Source organism: Rhinopithecus bieti, unplaced genomic scaffold, assembly GCF_001698545.2.
Source record: "Rhinopithecus bieti isolate Rb0 unplaced genomic scaffold, ASM169854v2 scaffold_39998, whole genome shotgun sequence".
In the NCBI taxonomy this organism is placed as follows: domain Eukaryota; kingdom Metazoa; phylum Chordata; class Mammalia; order Primates; family Cercopithecidae; genus Rhinopithecus; species Rhinopithecus bieti.
The window spans coordinates 461,369-473,025 of NW_016816687.1; the positions used below are offsets into that span (position 1 = coordinate 461,369).

Sequence of the window (11,657 nt, forward strand, 5' to 3'; positions counted from 1 at the left end):
ATTCACTGCATTGTATACGTAGGATCTGTTCGCTTTTCTGTATGCGTACTACACTTGGAATAAAAGGCTTAAGTATGTACAATGGTGCATGCAGGACAAGAAGAAGACATGATTAGCAAACTGCTTAGAAAAAAACAGAATTTGGCTGGGTGCAGCAGCTGATGCCTGTAATCCCAGCACTTTGGGAGGCTGAAGCAGGTGGATGGCTTGAGCTCAGTGGTCCAAGACTAGACTAGGCAACATGACAAAACCCTTTCTCTACTAAAAATACAAAAAAAAAAAAAAAAAATAGCTGGGCATGGTGGTGGGAGCTTGTGGTTCCAGCTACTCGGGAGGCTGAGGTGGGAGGATTACTTGAGCCCGGGGGATGGAGGTTGCTGTGAGCTGAGATCGCACCACTGCACTCCAGCCTGGGTGACAGAGGGAGATCCTGTCTGGGGGAGGGGGGGAAAAAGGGAGAGAGAAAGACAAGAAAAGAAAAGGCAGAACTTGAGGGGACACTGGCCAGTGGGGCTACCTGCCCCCTAAGCCTCTGTCACATCACCAGGCAAGGCCCTTGACCAGTGTGCTTCCTGACACCAAAGATGAAATGGGACTGAGTGAGCAGACACCGTGGATAACAGTAGTAATAGCAGTAGCAGCTGCCACTGATTGTGAGCTGTTAGGCATAACAGCTCTAGGAGGTGGATTCTCTTGTTAACCCCGTTTCATGGATGAGGAAACTGAGTCCCTAGCCCACACAGTGACCAAGCTAGGACTGAACCCAGGCGGTCTGACTCCAGGTCCCGGTTTCAGCCGCAACCTAGAGGTGGTTGCCTGGGGTGGAGGAAGGGTGGGGAGTGGTTGCCATGGCTGTGGGCTGACACATTAACTTGTGGAAGAGGGAATCAAGAAGAGTGAAATAATAGGCATAGATTGCGCTTTCACAGGGATGAATGGTCATGAAATTAAATTTGCAGATGAGGCCAAACCTCACGAGGCCACAAATCTAAGCAGGAAACAGCAAGATGGCCCCAACCAGGAGAAATGCAATTTACCATGCACACCAAGGCGGTAATCCTCGCTAAATGACTTTTGTGAGAAAGAGGCGTGTGAGTGGCTGTCGCCAGGGATGGCGAGGTAGTGATGACCACTGACAGCAGGTAGTCTCTGCACCAGCAGCAGGCCCGGCCCCAGGCACAGCAACAGGGAGGGGACATCCAGGTGCGATCCCGGTGCCACTCCCAGCCCATGTCAGCCTCTGCCAAGGAGATTCAAACACACACGAAAGCTGAGTCCTTGGAAGTCAGAATCAAATCAGACCCAGATGTCTATAGGAAGAGTAAGGAAGAGTATTCCTGGGAGAAAGAATCACATACAAAAAAGGGAAGATGTCAGGAGGAACCAAGAGCACTGGCCTCAGCAAGCCAGCGAGAGGCTGGCCGCATTACCCTCCGGCTCAACCTGTGTGGGCAGATTGCTGAATCACATGCTGAGCCCAACCAGCGTAGACAGTGCCGGCTTTGTGCACTGGCTCAATCAGTGTAGACAGCCTGCCTACATCACATACTGATTTCAACCAGTGTAGACAAACTGCATTGCACACTGGGCTCAACCACCCCGACTTTGGGAGACAGAGCCTGATGGACCTGGCCAACATCTGAGAGGAAGCCTGGGCCTAGGCTGAGCTCAGCCACAGGAAAAGCCACTGAATCTAGAGAGTTTGAGAGCTCTGAGCCTTGTGCAAAGACCCCACAGAGAGAGGGGCAAGCACAGACTGCATGGAAGGTTCTAGTGCTCATGCCCTAGACTTAACCAACTGTAGACAGACTGCCTGCCCCACACACTGGCTTAGCCAGTGTAGATAGACCATGTGCTGGCTCTGTCAGTGTAGACAGCCTGCCTGCCCCACCAGTGCAGACAGACTGCCTGTACCATGCACTGGCCCCACCAGTGTAGACAGACTGCCTGCCCTATGCACTGGCCCTTGACCAGGCAAGTAATAATAGTAATAATTGTATTATTACTCTTGTACAGTGTAGACAGACTGCCTGACCCATGTGCTGGCTCTGTCAGTGTAGACAGACTGCCTGCCCCATGCACTGGCCCCACCAGTGTAGACAGACTGCCTGCACCACACACTGGCCCTGCCAGTTTAGACAGACTACCTTCCCCACACACTGGCTATGCTAATGTAGACAGACTGCACAATTTAATGCACTCCGCCGGCCCACAAGCAATCGCTGAGTACCTTCTCCATGCCGAGCTCCTCCTGGCCAACACAGCCAGAAAGAGCAGCATCTGCACCAACACTGTGACCTGCTTGTGTTTGCTCAACTTCCCCAGGGCCCAGTGTACGAGGTTCTGCACATGGCAGGTCAGGGTCACTGTTTGCTGGGTGCCCGAATGCGGCACAGGAAGCAAAGCTCCTCCAGCTCAAGGCTGGAGGAGGGTCTCAGTGCTGCAAGCCTGGGCTGATGATTCTTGTCCCAAGAGATGAATCAGCCCCCAAAAGAGGCAGCCTCGAAGGTGGGGACGACTTCTCTGCCAAGCACAAGTCAGTCTGTGCCCAGGCTAGGGGCTGCTGGCAGAGGGGCTCTCCCGTGTCAGCTTCCCACTGATAAGCATCTGGGCATGTCCAGGGGTCCATGGTGGTGAAGGCAGCAGATAGAATGGAGTGGCCAGGCCAGCCCTGGAAGTCTCATCTGGAGAAGCCGCCCTCTGAGCAAGGAATCAGCCCTGGGAGGGGCCTAGGGGACCAAGGAGTAATGTGTAGCTCCTAGCATCCTCTACTTGGCTCTCTTCCCTCCTGTCCCCGAGTCTGGCCCAGCCAGGGAGGAGTTGGCTCAGGCCCAGGCAGTTTTGAGGACAAGGTGACAGCAACCTGGGCTGTTGCCTGCAGCTCAGCGGCCACTCAGCTCAGGGCCTGCAGCCAGCAGTGTGGGCACAATGGGAAACGGGGTGACTCACAGACCTGCTTCCCTGCTCCCCAGCTCTGGAGGACAGAGCCTGGTAGATCAGGCCGATGTCTGCAGAGAACCCAGGGCCCAAGCTGCGCTGCAGACAGCCACAGGACATTCACCAACGTCAGAGGGCACTGCGGAGCTCCCAGCCTTGGGCAGAGCCCCTCGCAGAGGGTGCAGCAGGTAGAGACTGGCTCCCTTGGGGAGGAGGAAAAGGAGAGAGGGCTGAGAGCAAGAAAAAGGTGTAAGAGGCCAGGCGCGGTGGCTCAAGCCTGTAATCCCAGCACTTTGGGAGGCTGAGACGGGCGGATCACGAGGTCAGGAGATCAAGACCATCCTGGCTAACACGGTGAAACCCCGTCTCTACTAAAAAATACAAAAAAGAAACTAGCCGGGCAAGGTGGCGGGCACCTGTAGTCCCAGCTACTCTGGAGGCTGAGGCAGGAGAATGGCGTGAACCCGGGAGGCCGAGCTTGCAGTGAGCTGAGATCTGGCCACTGCACTCCAGCCCGGACGACAGAGCGAGACTCCGTCTCAAAAAAAAAAAGAAAAGGTATAAGAAAGGATTCTTTCTGGGGCAGGTGCCAGCCAACTGCCGGGTTACATCAAGCAGGCAGCAGGTGAAGGACCTCTGGGGTCCAGGAAGCTAAGTGGATGAAACACACATGGAGACCACCATTGGCCAGCACTCAGCTCCAGAGGAAAGTAAGCATCTGAGCCACAGTGGGTGGTCAGCTCCATTCCCCAGTGAAGGCCCATCCTCAATGAGTCTGGAGGCAAAAGTTGGGCCAGGACCCTGGGTATGGACGTCGAGCAGCTTGTCCCCACCATGGAGCCATGGGCACTGGGCTGTCACTTGTCGAGTGCCTTGGACGTGCTAGGGCTGAATGGTGAGCAGACAGGAGAGGAAGGCAGTGGAAGAACCAAGGTCTCAGAGCACAGTGGGGCCACACAACCAGCGGCCTGGCCACCCAGTCCTAGGAGGATGTGACCCAGCCAGAGTGGACAGGCGCTTAGCACTCCAGGGGACGGCCCTGTCTCAGGGAGTAGACAACTGCCAATAGTGTCCCACGGGTAACCATCCTGACCACTCCTTACCACGTCCCCTCCCATACCTAATCCAGCTGGGTACCAGTTCAGACAGAATGACCTGCAGAATGCACTGGTTCGACCAGTGTAGACAGATGGCATGAATGGTGTGCTGAGATCCCCCAGTATAAACAGATGGTCTGCATCATGACCTAGGGGCTCAACCCATGTTACAGTGCCTGCTTTGTGCACTGGCTCAACCAATATAGACGCACCGCCTACACTGCACACTAGTTTCAACCAGCGTAGACGTGCTGCCTACATCACACACTGGTTTCAACCAATGTAGATGCACTGCCTATATCACACACTGGTTTCAACCAGTGTAGACAGACTCCATTGCACATTAGGCTCAATCACCCCAGCTCCCGGAGACAGAGCCTGATGGACCAGACCAATGTCTGAGGGGAAGCCCAGTCACTCCTATTTAAGGCCACAGTGGTCTTTCTTTCTCCAAGATTCCTGCAGCTCTGTCCTCGCTGGCCTTCCTACTCTGCAGCAGTTCGTAGAATAAAGTCCCAAGTCCCCCCCTGGTTGTGAAGACCCTACACAGATGGGTCTCCAGCCACACGTCACCTGCTCCTTCACTCTGCTGGCCACATGGGCCTTCCCACAGCTCCTGAATGGTGCTCCTCACGCCCTCTCACACATTCCCTACACAGGAAGTACTGTGCATGCTCTTGTCTGTGCCTGCCTGGCATGCTGGACTCCCTCTCTCCCTCCTTTCCTCCCACATTCCCTTCCAACCCTGCTTAGTTCCCACTCCTCCTTCAGACGTCAGCTTAAGGGCCACCTCCTCCGAGAAGTCCTCCTGACCTCTCAGTGCAGGTCAGATTCTCTTTGGTAGGTCTCATAGCACTTGGGTGTTTATTTCCTTATATTCTTTATATCCTTATCACAGCCTAGAATCACATATTAGTCATTCTTTTATTAATGTCTTTGTCTGGCAGAAAATGAATTAGTGAATGAGGAATAAATGAGGAGGGTCTCCATTCCACCATCTATAAACTCACAAGGACAGGGACCACCCTCAGCTTTGCTCACCTCATGTCCCCAAGGGCCGGCACAGTGCAAGACACCTTATACCTGCTCTATAAACATTCAGGGGCAGGGTGACAGACAGGGACAACGGGCCTGGCACCAGGAGTGTGGGACTGAGAATCATTTGGCTCCAGGTTTCAATGTTGATGATTCTAATTTAGTTCAAATAAATGTCACTCACCAGGGCCAACACTGGCCATGGCTTGACAGGGAAGGGGCATCTTGCCCTCAGTCACCAGCACCGAGAAATACTGACTTCCCAGAAATGTATGGTGTTCTATGTGGGGAGTGCGAATGTGAGACCCACGCCACCAACCTGGGAGGACAGCTATGTCTGCCGCCCCAGCCCCAGGCCTGCATACGGACCGTCTTAGTCCATTTCTGTTGCTTTAAAGGAATCCCTAAGGCTGGGTAATATATAAAGAAAAGGGTCGGGCACGTTGGCTCACACCTATGATCCCAGCACTTTGGGAGCCCGAGATGGCCAGATCACTTGAGGTCAGGAGCTCGAGACCAGCCAGGCCAAAATGGTGAAACCCCATCTCTACTAAAATACAAAAAAAAAAAAAATTAGCTAGGCGTGGTGGTGCACATCTGTAATCCTAGCTACTTGGGAGGCTGAGGTGGGAGGACTGCTCGAACCTGGGAGGCAGAGGTTGCAGTGAGCTGAGACCACGCCACTGCACATTCCAGCCTGGGTAACAGAGTGATACTTCATCCACCTCCCAACCACCAAGAAAAAAAAGAGGACAGGCGTGCTGACTCACACCTGTAATCCCAGCACTTTAGGAGACTGAGGTGGAAGGATTGCTTGAGGCAAGAAGTTCAAGATAAGCTTGGACAACATAGGGAGACCCCATTTCTACAAAAAAATTTTAAAAATTAATGGACATGGCGGTGTGCATCTGTAGTCCCAGCTACTCAAGAGGCTGAGGCAGGAGGATTGTTTGAGCCTGGAAGTTCAAGTCTGCAGTGAGTTGTGATAGCACCACTGTACTCCAGCGTGGGCAATAGAGCGAGACTCTGTCTCTAAAAAGAAAAAAAAAAAAAAGAGGCTTATTTGGCTCACAATTCTGCAGGTTGTACAAGAAGCATGGCACCCACATTTGCATCTGGTGAAGGACTCATGCCCTTCCACTTAAAATGGAAGGGGAAGAGAAGCCGGTGTATGCAGAGACAGAGGTGGGGGTTAGGTGCTAGGCTCTTTTCAACAACCAGCTCTTGTGGGAGCTAATAGAGCAAGAACTCACTTCCTGCCTCACAATAGCATTAATCGGTTCATACAGGGTCTGGCCTCATGACCCACCTCCCACTAGGTCTCACCTCTAACACTGGGGGTCACATTTCAAGGTAAGATTCACAGGGGATAAACATCCAAACTATTGCACAGATACTCTCTGACTTCCTGAAAGGTGGCTTTGGCAGTGGGCCCAGGGCTGCTTCTTAGTGTCAACCCACCTACACGGAGGCTTCCCCAGTCTCTCGGTGGCCGAGGCTGCATTGCTGAGTTTCTAAGGGCCCAGGAATGAATCCAGCCAGTGCAGGCTAGAATGCCACATCACAAATGACAGGTAGTTTTGTACAGGGTAAAAGTCACAACTTTTTCCATGACCAATTTGTAAGCCTCATGATCTGCCACGCTGATTTACTGACCACAGGGTCACACATCCTCTAGCTGATAAGAAATGAGATGGCGTCTGCCGCATCCTCTGGCACCTGAGCTAATGCAGCTCTGTCCCCAGTTTGTCTGGGTCCATGGGTTTCCTCCGGAGGGAACACAGCCGCTCTGGAGTCAGATGAGCCCTGAATGTGGTGCCAAAGCCTACTGTCACCATGCTGTCACCATGCAGACTGTTCATGCCCAGCCAACTTTCTGAGATTGCAGGACACTGATGCCATATCTACATTCAGGCACCAACCTCAATTTAAAAAAAAAATCTTTTTTTTTTTTTGAGACAGTCTCACTCTGTCGCCTAGGCTGGAGTGCAGGGTCATGATCTCGGCTCACTGCAACCTCTGCCTCCCGGGTCCAAGTGATTCTCCTGCCTCAGCCTCCCGAGTAACTGGGATTACAGGCGTATAATCCCGCCACCACGCCTGGCTAATTTTTTTCTTTTTAGTAGAGACTGGGTTTCACCATGTAGGTCAGGCTGGTCTCAAACTCCTGACCTCAAGTGAACCGCCCACCTCGGCCTCCCAAAGTGCTGGGATTACAGGCGTGAGCCACCGTGCCTGGCTGATTTTTTTTAAAAAATTTATTTACTTATTTATTTAATTTTTTGCTGTGCCACTGCTGGGTCACATTGATCTCCTTGGGCCAGCACTATATAAATCTCCTGTTTTATAACTCATCACTTTCTGGTTAGCTAAAAGGCTGGCCACTCATTCCACATGGTGTTTATCAGCTCTAATTGCCACAGTTGCTCATTAAAGAGCAGCTGTGCCCAGGGCGGTGGCTCACGCCTATAATCCCAACACTCTGGGAGGCCAAGGTGGGTGAATCACGAGGTCATGAGATTGAGACCATCCTGGCCAACATGGTGAAACCCCATCTCTACTAAAATGCAAAATTAGCGGGCGTGGTGGTGCATGCCTGTAGTCCCAGCTACTCAGGAGGCTGAGGTAGGAGAATCACTTGAACCCAGGAGGTGGAGGTTGCAGTGAACCAAGATTGCACCATTGCACTCCAGCCTGGGCAACAAGAGCGAAACTTTATCTCAAAAAAAAAAATAGAGCTGCCATAATCCTGTGTCCTCTTTCTTGCTCACAGGTTCCCCACTGCCCCACGTTTCTCCAATGTGGCCTCCATGCACCAGTAAACTGGGGAGGTGAGGTTTTTCCAAGCTGCAAAGCAGCAGATGTGGCTAAGACAGGGATCTCAGACTCCAGGCCAGGCAGCAGGCAGGAGATGAGGATGTCTGCCAGGGACACCAGCTCGGGCCACACCTTCCCCATCATCCCCTACAAGCACAGCCACACTCACTGAAAATTTCTCCAGCCAGATGCATCAGCAATGATCAAAGCTCCCCTTCCTCTCTTCCATCAGCAAAACCACAAAAAGCCTATCAGGCTGCCTCTGGCAGGAACTCGGAGCTTAGAGCAGGGGAGCAGCCTGTGCGAGGTTTCCAGTCAGGCAAATCTGACTCTCCCCCTTTTAAGAGAATTGAAGGCAAATTCTGAGACGAGCCCACCAGGCACACTTTCTCAACAACCATACGGCAAAAAAGTAGTTTCTGAACTTTCCCAGACTTATTAGCTTACATAAACAGAGATTTGAATAAATGTTTAAAAAATGAAATTCCCTGGATACCCTGTAATCAGTAAATGTTCATTATGGAAACACAGCAAATATGCATGAAATTTCCCAAGTGATATTCTGGCTACAAGATTAAAAAGGCATCTCTAACAGCAGGCTGAGTTACAAAGCATCCTCTGTCGTCAGTTACAGCCCAAGGGGGACGTTCTGCCAAGCCCAGGAGGTCAGACGAGCCTGCTCTCCTCTCCCAACTGGAGCCAAGGAAAATCAAAAGATGCTCATTTTGCCTGCTCAGGCAATTTATAAATGAGCCCCCACGCTGCCTGATTGATGCCTCTCGATAAATAATTAATCCCTGACCTTGCTTTAAGAAAGCCTTGACTTTTTAATTTGGGGTCTTTTTAAAAATCAATACCTGAGAAACATAATTCACTCTTGCCGAGTCTGATTCCAGGTTAACAAATAAATAAGTAAATAAATAAGCTGCACTGTTTGTGTGGTCCCAGGGCGACTGGGCCAGGAGATGGGTCAGGTTCTGGCTTTGAGGTTTTCTGTGTTCAAATGCTTTTGGATAATTGATCAGCCAATCCCCCTGGAACCAACATTCAGACCCTCAAGAGGTCTCTCTCATCAGGGTTCCAATGTTATTCCTCCCGTGGGTCACTTCACAGAGGCCAGTCTGCTGAACGCTTCTGAATGAACTTCCACACTGCCTTCTGTGCTTGGGGTGTCCTCATTAAAATTAAAAGAGGATCTCCTGCTGGGATGCGTATCCTTCCTGTGGCCTGTCTGCCTTGCCTCTGGGACAGGGGCACAGGGTGGGCAGGAAAGGTCATGGCAGCTGGAAAATGTTAAGGGCTCTGCCACACCTGCTCCAGCGGTTGCCCTGTCCTAGGGCAGGACTTAGGAAAAGACTTCCCCACAGATAGGCAAGGGTCAAGGTGAACTTCGAAGAGAAAGGTTACCCAGGAAAGTGGGCTTCATATTGTAGCTCCTGAGCCCCTTTGTGGGGAGGGGAAAAGGGGTTGATCCGCCTCTTACCTCTATGTCCCCCGCCCCGCTCCACCATCCACTCCAGAGCAGCTACTATCTCCCTGCACCCAACGCCTCTCCCACGTGCTCTGCTGCTGCGCCAGATAGCGCCAAGCAGATGGAGAGGGGCCGGGACGCCCGTTCCCCCTAACGGAGCTGATCACGGCTCAGGAGCCAGCGGGGGTGGCCCAGGGACGCAGAGTCCTCTGGGACGCCTGAGACCACTGCGGGACAGAGAGCCCCAGTATCGGCGCCTACTTCTCGGGTAAAACAACCAGCCGGGCAGCAGCGCCCACAGCCGAGGGCGCCGCAGCCTCTTCAACTCCGGGTCGGGGTCGCGGGCCTGGAGACAAGACGTACGCGAAAGTTAGGGCGGCGGGAGTCCCGCACCGGCGAAGGAATCCGGGTCACCTCAGACGCAAGCCCCAGCATCTGCACTGCCAAAACCCGCGATCGCCCTCCTGGCCCGGCCGGCCACCAGCGAGGCCAGAGCGGGTCTGCAGAGGCTGCAGCCGGTAGCCGGAGTTGCAGCCACTGCCTGACCTCGGCTTGGTCCAGAGGCCAAACGGATCCTTTCCCCGCCCCCTGGAGCCGCCCAAGGCGCCGACTCCCGCACTCCCGACACACGCACGCACACACCTTCACACCATCGCTGACGCACGCACACTCGCCTCCAGCACTCACAGGCCGGTGCCCTGGAGAGTAGCGGGGTGGGGACGCGCGCGACGGAGCCGCTTGATAGGAAGCCAAGGCCACTTAAACTTCCCCCATAGTCCCTGCCCGCCGCAACCCGTCCCGAGTCCCGGCCCCGAGAGCGCAAGGAAGCCCCAGCACCCCGAGCGCTCCTGCCTGGCCCTCGGCGCTCGCTGCTCCGCGCCCGACGCCGCCTCCTCGCGCGCAGCACCCAGGGCCGGGAGAAGGAGCGGGGGTCCGCAGGGACCAAGAGGGCCCGAGGGACGGCAGTTCACAGAAGCGCGGCAGTGAGTGGGATCCAAGGAGCGAAAGTCTAATTAAAGTTGCCGCTACCGGGGCCGGTCCCCAAAGTGCAACCAGACCCAAGCCCCGCGCGCCCCACCTCCGCTCGCAGCTTCGGACTCCCATCCGCGTGCGGTGGCGGAGACGGCGCGCGGTGCAGTCCGGGGCCCGCTCGGGACCCCTCTGGGAGTCCCTGCAGGCCAGGAGCCTGCGCAGGGCGGGAACAGGGGTGGGGCAGGGGCGCAGCCACTTACCTGGCGCAGCGGACGCTCCCAAGGCCGCGGGCGCCTCCAGTCCGGGCGCGGTTCTCCGCGGTGGATCCTCCGCTCGGGGCGCGCAGGCGGCGGAGAGGACCTCCGCCCCAGCTCGGGCCCGGTGCCTCCTCCCGCTCCGAGCGGAACCCGGTGCGATCTGTGGGCGAGAAGCGTGGGGCCGGCGGCCGGAGCGCGCGGGTAGCGAGAGGGCGCGGTGCGGCGTTCCTCTTCGGCCCCGGCGCGTTCGGTCCCCACCTCCCGCCGCCGCCGCCGCCTAGTCCTCGCTTCTCTCCGCAGCACTGCCGGATCCGGCTTGCGCTCCGGGAAGGCTCCCAGCTAAGTGCGAGCGAAGCCTCCGGCGAGGCTGGAAATAGCGCCGCGCCCGCCCGGCGCCCCGCCCCCGGGCCCGTGGCCCCGGGCCCCGGCCGTGGTGGCGGTACGGCGGTGGCCGGCGGGGCGGTGATCGCCTCCCGCGATGCGCTCGGGCCCTCCCGGGGGTCGGCGGGCGCCCGGCGGCCACGCCGCGCTCTTGCGGCTCCCGCGGCCTGGCCGCGCGCTCAGAAGGAGTCGCTGCTGGGCGCGGTCCGGCGGCCGCGGGGGTGGGAGCGGTCGTGGCGGTCTCCCCGCGGGGGTGGGGGCTGAGCCGGTCTCCTGGTCCAGGAGAGCAGGACTCCGGCCTGACGCTAGGCTCCAGACCGCAGCCAGTGCTGCCACTGCCTCGGTGGGTCGCACGCGGCGCCAACCCTGGAAAAGGACCAGGCGTCACCGGGGCGGGCCTTGACCACAGCGGGGCAGGGGTGCGCGCCCAGGACCCAACGCTGCGGGGGCGCAGGGCCGGCGAAAGGCAGAAGATTGATCCTGAGGAAGATTCTGGGAGATCCCTGGGCTTCAGCTAGCGTGGAACTCGATCAAGGCCGCGGGCTGCCTCAGGCCCGGGTGTCCGCATCCATCCCCAAATCCCTGGGGCTCTAGATTGTGCTGCAAGTGCCCTGTGATCCAGGCGCTCCCTTCAGGGCTTCATCCTGGAAGTTTCTGTCGGGTCACCAGCCTGAGAGCAGGGCCAACTGA

The 11,657-nt window shown here is 55.8% G+C and overlaps 1 protein-coding gene across 2 annotated transcripts in view; it reads right to left on the bottom strand.

The window, feature by feature from the left end:
* CHST8 (carbohydrate sulfotransferase 8) overlaps positions 1-10,929 on the bottom strand; it is a 152,749-nt gene extending 141,820 nt beyond the window's left edge. The window contains exon 1 of one of the 2 annotated variants that reach the window (XM_017855046.1): positions 10,590-10,929. The gene's annotated coding sequence lies outside the window, so the exon portion shown is untranslated. The remainder of the gene's footprint in view (positions 1-10,589) is intronic. The other variant, XM_017855044.1, reaches the window with a different exon arrangement.
* Positions 10,930-11,657: the final 728 nt, after the last annotated feature.